Source organism: Cynocephalus volans, chromosome X (genome assembly GCF_027409185.1).
Source record: "Cynocephalus volans isolate mCynVol1 chromosome X, mCynVol1.pri, whole genome shotgun sequence".
Taxonomy (NCBI): domain Eukaryota; kingdom Metazoa; phylum Chordata; class Mammalia; order Dermoptera; family Cynocephalidae; genus Cynocephalus; species Cynocephalus volans.
The window spans coordinates 20,341,618-20,356,941 of NC_084478.1; positions in this window are offsets into that span (position 1 = coordinate 20,341,618).

A 15,324-nucleotide genomic window follows, 5' to 3' on the forward strand; every position below is an offset into this window, starting at 1 on the left:
GTACATTCTCAGCAAAATAACGAGAGCGGGGACTTTTAAAACAGAAGTCATACCCTCCCACTTCTTTGTTCAAGTGTGTTTCTACCCTACTTTGCATAAAAGCCAAATTTCTAACTACGGTATATACAGCCTAACAAGATCTGGCCCCTTGAAGTATGCAAGCTCTTCAGCTGATAGACTCTCTTTCCCATATTCTACGCCAGCCACACTAGCCACCTTGCTGTGTCTGAAGTACATCAGGCACACTCTTGCTTCAGGGCCTTTGCACCTGCCCTTCTTTCCACCCAAAACACTCTACTTCTCAGAATTATATCTACATGGCACACCCTCACCTCCTTCAAAAATTTATTCAAATGTCCCCCCCTCAGTGAGACCTTCCCTAACAACCCCTTTAAAATTGTAATGTCCTCCCATCCCAACCTGCCCATCTCTTATATATATATATTTTTTTTTTCGACCAAAGCACTTAGTATCATCTGATCACTTTGTACTTCTCTTATTCTGTTTTTTAAACCAGACTATCAGCTGTATAAGGGCCGTGATTTTATTTTTTTATTGTTTTATTTTGCTCAGTTCTGTGTTTCTAGTACTTACTGTAGGCATGGTTCATTGTATTTTATCAACAATCATTTATGGTATGTATGTATGTATGTATGTATAAATAAACAAACAAATAAACAAACCTTTTTTACTAGGATGATTTCCAATAATCCATTTATTTATTTCTCACGTAGTCATTGAGCAGCCCCTATGTACAGGCTCTATTCCAGGCACTGTGGAAAAAAAGGGAATTTGAACTTTTATGTTCAGTCCTATTTTGGAATAGATTGATGGTTGTATCAAGAGATATTTTTAATTTACAGGGTACACTTGGCATTTTCTCTGCTGCCCCAATTACACCCTTTTGGATAGTTTACTTCTTACTGATAGTGACCAGGGGAAGAATATTCTCCTGTTTTCAGCTTTTAGTTGCATGAAAAGCGAGTGAATTGAATCAGCTGGATGTTTTCCTCCATGTTCTGTCAAATATTTCTTCCCTATCTTCCAGATTTCAGATGGAGATTGCGCTTTTCCATCCACTCTCAAGTAGTGAAAGAACCTTAATTCTAGTATTAAAATGTTCACTCTCTTTCAAGCTTCTGTTTTGAAGCTTGAAAATTCATAGAAAATTCATGGCCAAGACCAGAATCAAGGGATAAAAAGTATGCTGCCCCTAGAGTGCGGGAACATAACAAAGTTATGTAGCAAAGGACACGGGGAGAGGGAAGGGTGAAGAATTGGGTACATTGATGCAATCTTCCACAAACTTGGACAACAAGTATAACCCAGAAGTTTTCTGGGCAAAGAGAGATGTATGGTTCCTGTATATATAGAGTATTAGCGTGTGTGAACACTTAAAACCTTTTATTCTCAGCTGAAAGCGTCATCCTGTTGTGTGTGCACTGCAGCAGTACTGGCCATCATCTTCCCATAGTATCAGAAGTGAGACTCAGTCTTAAGTATTTTCTCGGATCTACAGGCAGTTGGTGTCAGCACTAGCACATTCTCAGTTGTGTGCTTGGCTTCTGTGGAAGCTCCATAATCTTCTGCTCACACCTCAGAAACTTAGGAGAGGACTGAAAAGGAGAAAAATGTTGTCTTGGCCTCATGTAAATTTTAGAATCTCACTTTCAGTGCCATCCTCTCCTCTTTCTACTGTTCAAATAGTTACTTCTACACTCATTTTGAATTTTGTTTTAAATTACATAATTCATAGATCTTCACTTCTTCTTTGTCTGGATAGACCAGGCTACTTCCTTTTCCCACCTGGATCACTGGGAATAACATTAGCTGTCTTCTTACTAATTGTCCTATAACCATTTCGTATAAATAACAGCAAGGAGCCTAATTTGGTGTTAAAAACTGCTCAACTTTTACTTAGAGATAGAAATAATCTCCATTTCTTCAGAAGAACACAAAACCTATTATGCAATAAAATATAAATTTTAATTTTATACGAAGCAGTTGATTTCAACTTAACATTTACTTCCATTATCATTTAAAAGAGTGCCTTGAATATAATATATTTGATATTTTGTGAGAGAATTGGACTGAGTCAGACACAGAAAAAAATGTTTTGATGTTTAATAAGGAAAAATGCTAAACATCATGGCTAGTATTGATTTCGGATGCATTGCTACGTGTGTGAAGATTTCGTTCATTCTTCCCAAAAAATAACCTTCTGTGTTTTGTTACTGCTAGGTGATCTGCTATCATTTTCTTGGGCAGGAGTGCTGGTACGTTGGTGTAGGAATGTATTTTTAAATTATACACTAAAATCACTCAAAATTATCAAATTTTGGTTTATAATTACTTAAAATTATAATTTAAGAGGCTTATCAGATTTATAGGCGATGCATACAGTATCATGGTTTTTAGTACTGAATGTGTACTGGATAACTTCATAAGTACAATAACTGTATTCCTACGTCTTAGACGATTCTTAGGCTTTATATTTCCCATGAAACACGACCCTATAAAGTGAATTTTAATAAAGATCTCAGGCCCTGAAAATGCCTACATTGGCTCCTTGGTTGATTATTGAGAGTAGGTGGAGTAGGGTAGTTCTTCTTTGTCCACTAGATGCCATTAGCACCCAATCCCCCAGTTTTGACAACCAAAAGTATCTGCAGACACTGCCCAACATCTCTCTTGGGTGGGTGGGCGGAAGCTAAATTACTCCAAGTTGAGAAATACTGCTATTAATAATTTTCAGTTCTTATCATTTACTAAGTTTCCAACATGTAAAAAACAGTTTAAAAAACTCAAATTTTACAGTTCTTTATTTCATGTCTGATATAGTAAAATCAGCTTATTTGAACTTTTGTTGTCCAAGATTTCTATTAAGCAGGATCTCTGCATATTTATAATAAAACAGTAAGTGTCATTTATTTTCAGGTCTTTCTCCAGGAAAATAATTAAAAAGTGAATTTGTTTTAGTAATGTGTAGTGAGTGCTTATAGTTTTATGTAGCCCTGGCATTCGTTTTTGAATATAAGTTTACCTTTTTATACCAGAAGAAAAGTTCAGTCACCCTTGACACAGTTTCCAGTTCTATGCCCTGCCTGGATGGCTTCAGCTGGTGGCCAGAGATAAAGACTTAGGGGCATGTCCTCTACCTAGCAGGCTGGGCTACCTGCTTTCCCACTGCTTCCTTTAAAGGGACCATTCAGACATCTCCCTGGAAACTTAAAGTGATGACCCCTCAGTCACAGCATGAGCTCCCGGAACTAGTGCCTGCTTGCTTTAAATCCAATAATTAAATCTCCCTGCAGAAAACCTGTTTGGCTATAAAAGTGTTGGCCCAAGGGTCCCCACTCAGCCCACCTGCACTCCCTCCCTGACCTCCCTGTATATGTGGCCTCCTCCAGGCATGACTTGTACACCCCAGGTTCCATAAGTACTAAAAACTCTTAAAGGTTTATATTGTGGTTGTGTCATTGAAGCGCTGCAGCAATTTGACCCCTGACACTGAGGCTTCCCTGCCCATGCACCAACCTTCCACCCCCAGGAGACTCATGTGTGCACCTCTGGTGTCTGCTGGGGACAGTAGCTACCAAATAAGTTAATAATGAAACTCAAGGAGTTGATTCTAGACACAACTCCCCTTCTGATGTGCTGCAGGTCTGTCCCTGTAGCAGGTAGAGCTTTCAAACTTTCTACAAATCCACAGTCTAGCATTCTAGCAGGTCTCACCTGCTCACACTCACCTCCAACCCCTTTCCCCTCAGCTTACTGCTCATCTTGCTCACTGGCTTTCTTGCATATCTCTTTCCTATCTACGGCCTCTGTTCTTGCTGCTTCCACTGGCCAGAATTCCATGCCACTATATTTTCACATACCCCCCTCATCATCTTTCACACTTTGTCTCCAAAATCAGTCCCTGAAAAATACCTCTCGGCCCACAATCTGAACCAGCAACCCCTTCTCTTCTCTTAGGTTGCCTTATTTTAGCTTGTGAATAGAACTTTCTCAATCTGAAGTCACCACATCATTTGCTTACTTTTATTGTCTTCTTCTGCCCCCACCCCACCAGAGGCAAAGATGGATCCTGGACAGTCTTATTCTCCCCTGTATCGCGTTGCCTAGAGGACAATAGGTATTCAGCGAATATTAAGAATGAGTGTATAAAATAATGTGAAAAAAATCATTCTTTTCACTATGATGGAAGGATTTCATTATAAAAAGTATTAAATTCCTTCTCATTTTATTAAAATGATACTATTAATTTAGTATCAATTTCATAAACCTGTTTTTTCTTTTTCAGGATCTTCCTTAAACTTTTTTCTGTCTGAGTGTATTGAGGTTAACAAACTTCTCCGAGTTTCCACAGTAAAACTCAGCTTAGATTTGAAAACTGGAGTCAGAGTCAAGAACCTGTGTGGTTAAGCTCTTTGCTCTACAGCATGTCACCGTTCTCTTTCCCTTCTCTTTAAATAGGTGCTGAAGCCAAGTTATATAGCAATGTTATAAAATCATCAGGTTAGAATTCTCAGCTTTTCAGGACAGGCAAATATATGTCTCCATATATCCCTTCCTTTCTCTCACCGCCCTCTTTTTCTCCTTAATGGAAAGAATAGAGGGCAATTAGGTATCAACTGCTTCTACTTGGTCATCTCTCTAACCTTAAAGTATTTGTCTCCAAAATAGAACTATTCTTATCCTATTTCTTATTTTTGCTTTAAATAGAGGTAAACTAATTTTGAGTTTATTTCTTTTTTCCACATGCTTCTGATTGTACTAAGCTTCAGTTGAAATGCTAGCTTTACAAATGTGTGCTACTCGAATTTCCCTTCAGCATATCTTGCCCCTTGACTTTTCACAACTGTTTCTCTTTCCAAATGTGTTTTTTCTCTCTGTATTTTTCCCCACTCTGAACTCATAAAAGATCTTTGTAAACATGGTTTTTACAGCCATTTGTCCCATTCATTCATCAGTGGGATCACTCTTTGTAGTAATCTCATTACGATGCTTGCCACTCATTTGCTCAAGCTGTATCTCTTTTAATGCAGCTGTATATGGAGAACTCCTCTTAAAATTTTCCATTTGAGGGGCTGGCCCATGGCTCGCTTTGCAGAGTTTGGTGCTGATAACACCAAGGCCACGGGTTCGCATCCCTATATAGGGATGGCCGGTTAGCTCACTTGGAGAGCGTGGTGCTGACAACACCAAGTCAAGGGTTAAGACCCCCTTACTGATCATCTTTTAAAAAAATCCATTGGAAATTATCTCATTGATACTTTACACTGTGCATCTCATGCCATCCATAGGTAGAATTAGATTACCTAGACTGGTTTTATTATCTAGAGCAGTTTTTTTTTTTTTTTTTTTTTTTTTTTTTGCTTTTATTTTAAAGATGATCAAGTAAGGAGATGTGACAACTTGCATAGATAATAATTTCTAGTATCATTCAGCTTGCAGCAATGAGACCTTTTTTTGCCTTTCCTCTCAAATAAACGTTCCAAACGTTCCTGTTGTGATTTCTCCTATTCTCTTTTTACTGCCAGAGGCAGAGAATGAGAGGTCACATGTGCTGAGTGGCTTCCTTTCATCAGAAGGTAATCGCCAGTCTTCCCCAGGACAGTCATACCTGACCATGCCATTGCATTTGTGGTGTCTGTCTTTCTTGGTTGCATGTTTCTCTCTTCACAAAAAATAACTTTAGCAGCATAACTCAAGGAGAAATAGAATTCCAGTATATAGCAACTCTATATATCTTTAAAGAACCCCCCATTATTCAAAAATTATATCTACCTAATTATCCAATTTCTGTGTCTTGTTTATGTATGTTGACTTCAGCAATATTAGCCTGTTTTTCACTTTAATTCAACAATGAAAATATGAGAGGAAGAATATGACTTTTTTGTAATACTCTTGAGGTTGCTCTTGGCACATACTTATGGGAGTCTTTGCCATTTATTAAGAATAAGCAACAAAGGAAAGCAATGAATAATGATAAGACATACCCATTCCCCAGGGCTCTAATGTTCAGGCTCAACTGGAGTCCCAAGGGTGTTTTAACACCTAAGGCCTCTGACTATAAAACTGTCCCTGGGGTCTTTTCAGTTACTTCAGGGAAGTGTCAGTTGCTTATAGTATAGGAAGCAATTATCCCCATGCAGTAAATAGATCAAGGAAAGGAAGGAAGAAACCTAGTTAGTGGAACAAGGAACTGAAAAAAGAAAGCCTACAAGAAATGAAAATAAAAGAGCACATGAAAAAAGTACAATGACATATATTTACTATTTATTTTATATTGAAAAGATAAAATGATACAGTGGCATATAATTATAGTCATCTATATGTACATTTGCATCCATATTTATATCCCATCCACATATGCATACATATCCAGGTCCACATTTCTCTTCTTATCTGTGTCTGTCACTGAGAGGAAGCAGTCTTGGTGATTAAGAGCTCAAACACAAAACAGATAGTTCAAGTTGAAACTCAGGCTCTGCCAGGCACTATCATGTGACATGGACAGACACCTAATATGTCTGGGCCTCAATTTCTGCATCTCTAAAGTGGAACCATTCTCTACTTCATTTGCTTGTTATAGGATTAAAAGAGGTAACAAAGCGGTATAAAAGACAATGGTGCCGGGTGAAGTCATTATTATACTCTTTAAGGCACATTACTCCTGTTAAGAGAAAATGGGTCCAAGAAACTGAAGCCTTTTTGTTTATGTGGGCTGAGTGGCTAGGTGTTAAATGCAAATTTATCAAGGCTTGCATATGCCTGTGAGCTGTTGAGAGACATAATCTCCCTCCCTACTTCCTCAGCCCAGGCACTTTCTGAGGTGAAGGCAGCAAAAGAGAGGAACCCAGTGATTGGCTTAGAGCCTGGGAGGCTCTGGAGGAGTGGCTGGTCTAAGCTGTGTGCTTTAGAGCTGGATGGTGAGTTCTGTATAATAGGAGTCCTCTCAAAAGCCTGTGGTGCTCTAGGTGATCCTGCCGTTTCTCAGTACCGTTGATTTTAATTGGTTTTCTCGTGAAAATAGGTCAAATTGCTTGATTTCACTTACGGCTTGGGTCCAGAGCAGAGTCAATTTGTGCAACTCAAGTTTTCATGGGTTACTGCTTGTGTTGCAGTGAGTTACTGTGAACTCGCAGGTAGAGGCAGGAAACACCAAGGATTAAAACAGGAAAACAGAGTTTATTGATATGCTGGCATTGTCTCAACAGACTCAAGTCCAAAGGCTGAGCACCCCAACACAGTGGGGCAGTTATTTTTATATTGTAGTATTTCAGGGTTTCTGTGACTGAGCAAGAGCAGTGATCTTATGATCTTATGGGGGTATGACTCTGTCTCAGGGTGGAAAAGTACAGCAGGTGAGAAGCATGCTGAAAAATTCTGTTTTAGCAGTCTGTGGAAACCACAGGTGGAGACCTAGGGGGCCTATAGCTGCAGCAGGGTGTTAGCAAGTCTGTGGTAACCACAGAGTGAGAGAAGGCGGGGTGACATGACATCTGGGTGGGGGTCTTGGTTACTGCATAGCGTGGCACAGCATGGATGTCTAACAACCCCAGCTGGGCTGGACACAGCCAGGTAAGTATGAGTGTCTCAATATATGCTTAGTTTACACACACACAATCACACTATTTTGTTCCCTTTTATCTCCGGTTCTTTCTTGTGTGGGTTATTTCTATTATCCCAACTACAAGGAGAAAAAAGGTAAAAGATATAGGTCTAAATGATGTTACTATAAACTGTAGGATGTTTAGCAACATTCCTGGCCTCTACCATTAGAGGCCAGTAGCACCCCTCTCTCCTGCCATTTGTACAGCCAAAAATGGCTCCAGACATTGCCAAATGTTTTCTCAAGGACAAAATAACCCCCAACTGAAAACCACTGAGTTAAAATAGAATATTTTTGCACAGTGTTCTTGTCTCTCCATGCATGTAAATACTAATCAATAATTTAAAGAGAATAAAATTATTTTGTTACCCAATTATATTGAAGAGAGTGTATTAATATAAACATTTTGATGTTTATTATATAGTATACTGATTTTATTCCAATTTAAACAACAAAGGATCACAATTTATTTAAAATTCTGCAGCTTGTACTCGAGAAAATCATTGATTGGAGCCATTTAATGAAGATGTTACCCTAAAAAGTGAAAAGTTTTATCTTATAAAAAGTTTCCATGTTCAGTTAGTAAAGGTTTATTTGATTTCTTTTAATATGTCTCAGCCAGATACATTTCTCAGAACCCAATAAAAATATACAGAGTCCTGTCACATTGGAAATAATTTCACAGTTTACTATACTAATTTTAAGCACTATAGGTTTACTAAATTCCTGTTTGTGACAATGAAACCGAATAATCAAGGTAAAAGTTTAAAAGCAACACTGACCCTCCCTACTTCTTGCTTTATTGCAGGTAAATGGAGCCTACATATCCCCACATGCATTTATGGCTCTGGTGAAATTTAAAAGGCATCTTGCATGAACTGAAAGAATACACATTTTGTCTTTTTGTGTGATCTCATATTTTACTTAATCCAGAGCAGTAGATCAATAGCTGTGTGCCCAGAAACCACTTTTCAGTAGTGTTGTGGAGTATCAAGAACATGGAGAAAGCGATTTTTTATTGTCTCAGGAGACTTGGTGCCCTTTTGTATTGCTCATGGCAACAGTAATCTGAACTTTTTATTTACATTCTCTAAGCTCTGAACATTTAGAATTCAATGCTAGCATATTCAGAATGATTGAAACTGCTTTATTTGTCATCATTACCATGGTTACTAATAAGTTCTTAACCCGCCATGCGTGAAATTGCTGAAATGAGCATTTTATGAAGCAAATTACACAGATATAAATCTCAACATTTACTACTTAAAACTTGTATGTTAGAACAAATACTAATTTTGTGCAAAGTTTTGAAAAGTGTAAGCAAATAAAGACATTATGTTGAGAGACAAGAACCCTAGTGCCTAGTTCTGTTTCCCATCTATTTTGTTGAGATCTCCATCAAGCTATATAACAATGAATTTGTTTTTAATACCTTCCATGTGACATGTAACTTGTGGTATCTTCATACTGGAAGTCGAGTTTTTTACAGTGTCTCATATCTGTTATTTGAGCTTTTGGCTATTCCCCTGACATGATTTATAGAAGCCTGTATTTTGACTCATGCCATTTTGGGCTGCTGTTTCTTTTGCTGTTGTCAAAGATTTTTTGAAGCAATTACTGGAATAAAGAAAAAATTAAAACTATAATTTTAACCTATTTAGAAAATAAGAATGAGAACAATGTATATTTATATGTCTTATTTCATGTGGCCAATATAGTACTCCAAGGAAATATCTTAGCTACAGATACTGTCATTATTAATTGAGAAAGATTAAAAATAAATGAGCCTATTAGCCAAGTCAAGAGTTATCAAAAGAAGAAAACAAGTTTAATGACCACAGGACTAAGGACTTAACAAATATAGATAAGTCTGATGAATCAGAAAACAGAAAGAATAGAATTGAAAATTACATCCAAGATTTTGTTCTTTGATTAAACAACAACAAAAAATGGGTGAACTTATGGCAAGTGTAATAGAAAAATGAGAAAAATGTGTATACACACTAGAAAATATAAAGAGAACATAGCAACAAAGGTAGATATCCTATGGGAAATGTTCTATAAACTACATGAGAATACTAGAAATCTTAACACAATAAATTTTTTTTTGGAACTGTAAACAGCCGAATTGGACTCAGAAAGAAGTATGAAACCTGAAATAAATAATAATGTCAGATATTTTCAAAAAACTGTTCCTCTAAACTATGCATGGCCCACCCAGATTCTCCATCTGTGAACTCATTTTTTAACGCATTATAATTATTTCTAAACATAGACAATATTAGAAATCTTTCTATATCACTTTCAAGATGATAATGTATGTTCTGGGGGGGGGGAAGGGTTTCAAGGATCAGCACTTGAAGAAGAACCTACATGATGTTCTTCTACGAAAATTGGTTTTAAAATCCTAGGAGAAAACCCAGCAATTAATTCCAGCAACATGCTAAAAGTAAACTTTAACAAATCCCAGTTTATGTAACGGTTGAATCAATGTGAAGAAATTTAATACTAGAATGCATGAAATGGTAAAAACTGTATGATCATGTTAATGGATACTGAAAAGACAGTTGATAAAATGCAACCTTAATTAGTGATAAAAATTAATTTTTGTAATTGGAAATAAAAGGACACTTTTATCACATCATTTGAAAAGTGACTTACTGGATTGCATGGAGTAGCAGCAATCTCAGTAGATTAAGGAAGAAGACAAGGGGTATACGTTATTCCCGTCATTACATCACCCTATTCTGATAGTGCCACTACAATGAGACGAAACCACAACATCACACAAGAAAATATAAGAAGACACAAGGCTAAGGAAGGTATTTTCCAGCTGTTAATATATATCAGCGTTGGTCATCCATGCTTGTGGTATTATGGGTGTTTTCTACTTTTCTCTTCTTGCTTCTCTGTGTTTGCTATACAGAACTTCTGTAGCTCTTTTTTTGTAACATTTGTTAAGTTGAGACAACAAACACTGAGATATTTAAAAGAAGAGATTTTCTTCTCTTTTCAAATGAGTGGCTTACACTGAATAAGATACACTGAATAAAATACTGAGGTATTTCACTGTCTTCAATCCCGTTCACATAGATGACTCAATAAAAGCATATGGAGCAATTTATCACTTTTGTGAAGTGCAAGACTACAGGAAACCTGAATCAGGTTTCTCTGTGTCTAAATGGCTATGTTCCTCGATCTTAATCAAATGCTTGGTTACAATCTCTATCTCTATGTGTACTGACTTTTCCTTGTCATGATGACTTTATCTAGTCTAACGTTTCCCAAGATGACCATCTAGTCTGACATGTTTTTCAGGGATTAGTTGAGCTCTTCCTTCTAGGAAATTTCCATTGCACCTAACAGTGGAATTGCTAGGACGGCTGGGCTCCCTTTTGGCTGCCTCTCCCTCTAGTAGAGCTTTGCGTGACTCACTGCCCTTGCAAGCAAGGTGAGAGAGATGTGGAAAGCTTCCTGGGGTGGATTTAGCTAACAGAAGTGGGTCACCTATGATAAAATACCAGCCTTCCCAGGAGGGGGAAATATGTCTCTCAAGGCGCTACAGAAGGGTCCTTGTGATTTTCCTCATTGTTGCTTTAAAAATCCAAATTTTCTACTTAACATCAGGGTTCCCCAAACTGAATTTTCCATTCATGATTTTCGATGAACGAGGTGTGATTTGGGAACTGAATTCATGAACAGGCAGCACGGCAGAGAGAAAAGCCCAGATAAGGACCCTCGGGGGATGCTGTGACATCTGTGGAACACTCAGCAGGGGAAAGACTCTTTCACACCCATGGTCTCCATACTCATCGCTTCTCTGAGGTTTTGTTGCAACATCAGTTTTAACCGATGATGGCCAGAGATGCAGTGTGGTTCCATGTGGCCGGGACAGGGACCCATTGTAATTCGGCCTAGCTGGTAAGTCCACACCCATTCCACTCATCTCGTTGCTGTCAGTGAATCAAACACCAGATCCTCAGTTCCCTCCCAGGGAGGATGATTATAATCACAATTCTGAGGTGTTGTTTTGGGTATAAGAGAAATAATCCAGTGAACCTAGTTCATGGCAGGAAGCTCTTAATTGCTGTTGCATAGCTGCACTGACCAAGGAAGTCATTAGCCAGCCACACATTGCAACTTAAATTGAATTAGGTCAATCAAAAATTCCATATCTCAGCAGCCCTAGCCCCATTCCAAATTCTCAATAGCCAGCCATGTCTAGTGGCTACCATATCCGATAGGACAGATATTGAACATTCCCATCATCACAGAATATTCCATAGGACCACACTGCTTTATATCATCAATTTAGATTTTATACAACTGCCAGACCTTAGTGTTGAGCAAAACCAATCCCTCTGTTGGAAGCAGAAGCTCTCCTGGTGTGTTCACCTGCTGTGGTCAGAGTCAGGTGAGGCCAGTCTCTGAAGGGCATCCTTTGTTCACTAGAGATAGGAAACAGTGATCTTTGTTTCCCAAATTAAGATAGCCTATCTGTGAGCCAGATAATAGCCTTGAAAAGGTGGAAAGGAAAACCTGCGGAGAGGATTCAATTCTTCTCACCTACACGTCAGGAGAGAACCTCAGGAGGGGTGGCAGGAAGGTTCTAACTTTGTCAGCAGAGGACTTTCTTTTGTGGTAGAGTTTGGAGTTTTCCAAACAGATTTTGAAAATAACAGGAGATGGGCCACTTCTACAGAAGTATTAACCCAAATGAGAGGTGTTAATAATTAAATCTTTTAGGCGGTGTCTCCCTTGTTTCTCTGATATTCCAATCCGGGTCACAGAATGGCTAAGGAAGCATTAACTGGAAGGTGGATTTTTTTTTTCTGTTTGGCTTGTGTTTTCCATTCTGAAATAATGTTGTGGCTCCTCTTTTTTCTGGTGACAGCTATTCATGCGGAACTCTGTCAGCCAGGTACATAGCCTTGAAATTTAAAAATAGATAAACCGTTTTCTAAATGATGGACAAGTCATTGAGTGAAAGAACTCTATTTTTCTAAATCTGCAGGTGTTCTGTGGCTTGCAACTTGAGCCCGTGACTCTTTTATGAGTATGAAAGAAAATTTTAAGCCACCTGATATGATTTGTGTTAAAGTTTCATTGTAGTTCTGTGTTCTGTTGGTTTGAGTTGCACTAGACATTAGGAATTATCAGGCCCTGTATTGGCAGATCTTATCATCATGTATGTATTTATTTTTTTATTTTTACCTCCCACAAATAAGTGAGAACATGTGATATTTCTCTTTCTGTGCTTGACTTGTTTCACTTAATATAATTATCTCTAGGTCCATCCATGTTGTTGCAAATGGAAATATTTCGTAGGGATGATCATATGTTCTTTTTGTTTGTTTTTATGGACGTGGTGTATCACATTTATTAATTTGCATATGTTGAAACAACCTTGCATCCCTGGGATGAATCCCACTTGATCGTGGTGTATAATTTTGTGTATGTGTTGCTGTATTCTGTTAGCTAGTATTTTATCGAGGATTTTTGCATCTTTATTCATCAAGGGTATAGGCCTGTAGTTTCCTATGTTTGATGTATCTTTGTCTGGTTTTGGTATCAGGGTGATGTTTGCCTCATAGAATGAGTTTGAGAGAATGGCCTCTGTTTCAATCCTTTGGAATAGTTTGTAGAGAATTGGTATCCGTTCCTCTTTGAAAGTTTGGTAGAACTCTGCAGTGAACACATCCGGTCCTGGGCTTTTCTTTGTTGGGAGCCTTCTGATAACTGCTTCAATCTCTTTTATTGTTATTGGTCTTTTCAGATTTTCTATATCTTCTTGGCTCAGTTTTGGTAGTTTGTATGTGTCCAGAATTTTATCCATTTCTTCCAGATTTTCAAATTTGTTGGTATATAGATATTTATAGTAATCTCTAATGATTCCTTGTATTTCTGAGGTGTCAGTTGACATATCACTTTTTTCATTACTAATTTTTGTTATTTGGGTCTTCTCTCTTGTTTTCTTAGATAATCTTGTGAAAGGTCTGTCAATTTTATTTATCTTTTCAGTAAATCAACTTTTTGTTTCATTGATCTTTTGCGTTGTTTTTCATGTTTCTATTTCATTTAGTTCTTCTCTGATCTAATTATTTCTTTCCATCTACTACCTTTAGGTTTGGATTGTTCTTGTTTTTCTAGATCTTTAAGGTGAAGTGTTAGATTATTTATTTGACATCTTTCCATTCTTCTGAAGTAAGCATTTTATGAGATAAATTACCCTCTTAATACTGCTTTTGATGTATCCTACAGGTTTTAGTGTGATGTGTCATTATTTTGATTAGTTTTGAGAAATTTTTTGATTTCCTGTTTAATTTCTTCTTGGACCCACATGTCATTAAGTAGAATGCTGCTTAATTTCCATGAGTTAGTATAGTTTTCAGAGTTTCTTTTATTATTGATTTCTAATTTTAATCCATTGTGATTAGAAAAAATACATGGAATAATTTCAATTTTTTTGAATTTGTTAGGACTTGCTTTGTGACCTAACATGTGGTCTATCCTAGAGAATGTTCCATGTGCTGATGAGAAGAATGAATATTCTGAGGTTGTTGGATGGAATGTTCTGTAGATATCTGTCCAATCCATTTGATCTAAAGTATTGTTTAGATCTCTTCTTTCTCTGTTGATTTTTTGCCTAGATGATCTGTCCAATGATGTGAGTGGGGTGTTCAGGTCCCCCGCTATTATGGTGTTAGTGTCGATCTCATTCTTTAGATCTAATAGTGTTTGCTTTGTAAATCTGCCTGCTCTGACATTAGGTGTGTATATATTTATGATTGTTATGTCTTCTTGATGGATAGATCCTTTTATCATTATGTAGTAGCCTTCTTTATCTCTTTTAATGGTTTTTGCTTTAAAGTCTATTTTATCTGATATTAGAATTGCTACTCCAGATCGTTTTTCATTTCTATTTGCATGATATGTCTTTTTCCATCCTTTCACTCTTAGTCTATGTGTATCTTTACAGGTGAGGTGAGTCTCCTGAAGGCAGCATATTGTTCAGTCCATCTTTTTAATCCAGTCAGTCAGTCTGTGTCTTTTGAATGTGGAATTTCATCCCTTTCCATTTAGAATTATTATTGAAAGGTGTTGATTTACTCCTAGCATTATACTGATTTTTGTTTAGATGTCTTAAGGATCATTCGTTCCTTTCTTTCTAATTTTCTGTTTGTCTTCTGTATTTGTTGGTTTCTTGGGGTGATAGATAAACTATTTTTTTTCTTTTGTTAGCATTTTTGTTTTGCTGATAGGTACTGTTCTTTCTTGCATATTCATGGCAGTGATGGTTGTTTTTGTGGTATCAAACCCAGTACTTCCTTGAGAATTTCTTGTAGGGCTGGTGGTGTGGTAGTGAACTCCCACAGTTTTTGTTTGTCTGAGAAATATACTATTTGTCCTTCATTTTGGAAGGACATCCTTGCTGGGTAAAGTATTCTTGGCTGGCAATTTTTGTCCTTTAGTGTTTTCAATATATCATCCCATTCTTTTCTGGCTTTTAGAGTTTCTGATGAAAAGTCTGATGTTATTCTGATTGGCGCTCCCTTATAGGTGACGTGTCGCTTCTCTCTTGCAGCTTTTAAGATTCTCTCTTAATCTCTGAGTTTTGTCAGTTTGATTATCACATGTCTTGGAGAGGACCTTTTCGGGTTGAATGTGTTTGGTGATCCTTGGGCTTCCCGAATCTAGGGATC